Below are 3,789 nucleotides of genomic sequence, written 5' to 3' on the forward strand. Positions count from 1 at the left end.
CAGAGAATCCCTTGAATGTTGGTGAGTAGAAACCAGGTCTGCTTGCTTGCAATGCAATTGGAGGCATCAAGACCCCAGACAAGTGTGCCTGGCTGGCGGCTCAGTAGAAAGGATGTATTCGTTACCTGCAAAACAATTCTCCGAACACATTGACTTCAAAGAGCAAACACTGAGCATAATGTGTGAGTGTAAGAGGAGTGCTCAGATCAGTTAGAAAGGAAATGAGAGCAAATGTACACAGATTCAGTGAGACACGATGGTCACTACGTTTTGTACTTTATGGGTCCTGTAATTTGTGTTGTTTAGTCACTCAGTCATGTCCGACTCTGCGACACCATGGTCTGTTGCCCACAAGGCTCCTCTGTCCATGAGATTTCCCAGGCAAGAATACCGGAGTGGGTTGCCATTTCCTTCTCCAGGCGATCTTCCAGATGCAGGGATCAAGCTCGTGTCTCCTACATTGGCAGGTAGCTTCTTTACCAGTGAGCCACTAGGGAAGCCCATGGGCCCAGTAAGTATTTGTCTGAATGAATGAAAAAACAAATGAATGACTGGAGATTTGGTGCAAAAGCAGAAGATAAACAGCTTGAAAAGATTTTTTTTTTAAATTTTTATTTTTACTTTATTTTACTTTACAATACTGTATTGGTTTTGCCATACATTGACATGAATCCACCACGGGTGTACATGCGATCCCAACCATGAACCCCCCTCCCACCTTCCTCCCCACAACATCCCTCTGGGTCATCCCCGTGCACCAGCACCAAGCATGCTGTATCCTGCATTGGACATAGACTGGCGATTCGTTTCTTACATGATAGTATACATGTTTCAATGCCATTCTCCCAAATCATCCCACCCTCTCCCTCTCCCTCTGAGTCCAAAAGTCCGCTATACACATCTGTGTCTTTTTTGCTGTCTTGCATACAGGGTCATCATTGCCATCTTTCTAAATTCCATATATATGTGTTAGTATACTGTATTGGTGTTTTTCTTTCTGGCTTACTTCACTCTGTATAATCGGCTCCAGTTTCATCCATCTCAACAGAACTGATTCAAATGTATTCTTTTTAACGGCAGAGTAATACTCCATTGTGTATATGTACCACAGCTTTCTTATCCATTCGTCTGCTGATGGACATCTAGGTTGTTTCCATGTCCTGGCTATTATATATAAACAGTGCTGCGATGAACATTGGGGTACATGTGTCTCTTTCAATTCTGGTTTCCTTGGTGTGTATGCCCAGCAGTGGGATTGCTGGGTCATATGGCAGTTCTATTTGCAATTTGTTAAGGAATCTCCACACTGTTTTCCATAGTGGCTGTACTAGTTTGCATTCCCAGCAACAGTGTAAGAGGGTTCCCTTTTCTCCACACCCTCTCCAGCATTTATTGCTTGCAGATTTTTGGATCGCAGACATTCTGACTGGTGTGAAGTGGTACCTCATTGTGGTTTTGATTTGCATTTCTCTAATAATAAGTGATGTTGAGCATCTTCTCATGTGTTTGTTAGCCATCCGTATGTCTTCTTTGGAGAAATGTCTATTTAGTTCTTTGGCCCATTTTTTGATTGGGTCGTTTATTTTTCTGGAATTGAGTTGCATAAGTTGCTTGTATATTTTTGAGATTAGTTGTTTGTCAGTTGCTTCATTTGCTATTATTTTCTCCCATTCAGAAGGCTGTCTTTTCACCTTGCTTATATTTTCCTTTGTTGTGCAGAAGCTTTTACTTTTAATTAGATCCCTTTTGTTTATTTTTGCTTTTATTTCCAGAATTCTGGGAGGTGGATCATAGAGGATCCTGCTGTGATTTATGTCGGAGAGTGTTTTGCCTATGTTCTCCTCTAGGAGTTTTATAGTTTCTGGTCTTACATTTAGATCTTTAATCCATTTTGAGTTTATTTTTGTGTGCGGTGTAAGATAGTGATCTAGTTTCATTCTTTTACAAGTGGTTGACCAGTTTTCCCAGCACCACGATTTTTTAAAAAAAACCTACAAGACATTCATTATATCCCAATTTCTACAGGTCAGAAATTTGAGTATGGCTTAGCAGGGTTATTTGGCTTGGATTCTCTGACAAGACTGCAGTCAAGGTGTTGGGTGGAGAAGGTGTCATCTTGGGACTCAAGTGGGAGATGATCCAGTTCCCAGATCACTCCTGTAGCTGTTGGCAGGATTGAGTTTCTTGTGTGCTGCTGGACTGGGGGCTTTAGTTCTGGCTGTTGGCGAGAAGCCACTTCAGTTCCTTGCAGGATGGCCCCTTCCATAGCGCATCTCACAACATGGCAGCTGGCTTAATCAGGGTTCATCAGATGAGCCAGACAGAGAGAGGAGAAAAGTACTTTGTAATGGAGTTTGAAAGTGACATCCTGTCATGTTGGCCATATTCTGTTCTTTGGTGTACACTTGGGAGGAGGGAATTATACAAGGGCATGAATACCAGGAGATGAGCGTCTAGGAAGTGGGGACCTTGGGGTCCATGGGAGAAGCTGCCTACCACGAAGGACTACAACCATTCTTATGAGAGTTCTATATAAGCCTGCCTTAGATGTAGCAGAGAACAGAAGTCAACCTTGAGTGAAACAATAGCGGTATCACTGGGAGTCTGTGTAAATAGCCAATCACAGAGGAGGTCTACTATGTGTCTCATACTATATCAGATCCTAGACTCATGATACAGGTACAAGAGCATTGTGGGAAAAGTCCTAAGAATGGCTAGGCTGAAAAGCACATTTACAGTTTTAATGTATGCTGGCAACTTGCCATACCCAAAAGGATGTACCAGTTGTCATATACAGAATTCACAGTCATTCCTTATCTTCTCTCTTTTCCCTGGAAAAAATGTTCTGTGACTAACTGCTGGGAACAGTGGAGCAGAAGTGATATGAGCAAATGATCATGTTCCATCCAAGTCAATGAAAGGTGAATCATAGACATTACTGTACAGCAAAAGAATAACTCTGAGATTAGATTTAGTGAAGCTCAAGGAGGGAGAGTGACTTGTCAAACCATAAATGAAAGTCTGGCTGGGAAGTGTTGAAGAAGAGAAGGGAACAAAATTGACTAGAGCAAGAACTCTGAATCCAGTATGGAGAGTTAATTTTAACTCTGAAGCCCAAGCTTATCCAAACATTAGCCTAAACATTCACTTATTCATCCATCCAATGACTGTTTGGTTCACTTTCTACATGTTAGGACATGGACATGACACTGAATGGTATAACAATAGGCTAGACTAGGGATCAGAACACTGGCCAGGGGACAGATCTTTTAAATCTTGTAAATACGTTTTTTCTTTTTTTGGCTTTGTGGTGTGGCTTGTGGAATCTTAGTTCCCTGACCAGGAATTGAACCTGGGCCCATGGCAGTGAAAGCACTGAGTCTTTACCACTGGACCACCAGGGAATTCCAAAGTCTTATAAATAAATTTTATTAGAACACAACTACACTCGTATGGGCTTCCTGGATGGCTCAGCAGTAAAGAATCCTCCTGCAATGCAGGAGACACAAAGGACACAGGTTCAGTCCCTGGGTCAGGAAGATCCCCTGGAAGAGGAAACGGTCACCCACTCCAGTATTCTTGCCTGAAAAATCCCATGGACAGAGGAACCTGGCAGGTTATAGTCCAAAGGGTCGCAAAGAGTCGGACACGACTGAGTAACTGAGCACACACAGTCACACTCATTAACTAGCAAATTATCCATGAATGTTTTCACACTGTGACAGTAGAGTTGAGTAGTTGTGACAGAGACTGTATGGTCCACAAAGTTGAAAATATTTACTGTTTGCC

At 42.3% G+C, this 3,789-nt stretch overlaps 1 non-coding gene across 1 annotated transcript; it reads right to left on the reverse strand.

Annotated features, from left to right (window-relative positions):
• Positions 1 to 3,331: 3,331 nt before the first annotated feature.
• On the reverse strand, positions 3,332 to 3,404 carry TRNAE-UUC (transfer RNA glutamic acid (anticodon UUC)). Its single transcript has one exon. It is a non-coding gene; the product is annotated as a tRNA-Glu (tRNA).
• Between the last annotated feature and the right edge of the window lie 385 nt (positions 3,405 to 3,789).

Source organism: Capricornis sumatraensis, chromosome 3 (genome assembly GCF_032405125.1).
Source record: "Capricornis sumatraensis isolate serow.1 chromosome 3, serow.2, whole genome shotgun sequence".
Classification (NCBI taxonomy): Eukaryota; Metazoa; Chordata; class Mammalia; order Artiodactyla; family Bovidae; genus Capricornis; species Capricornis sumatraensis.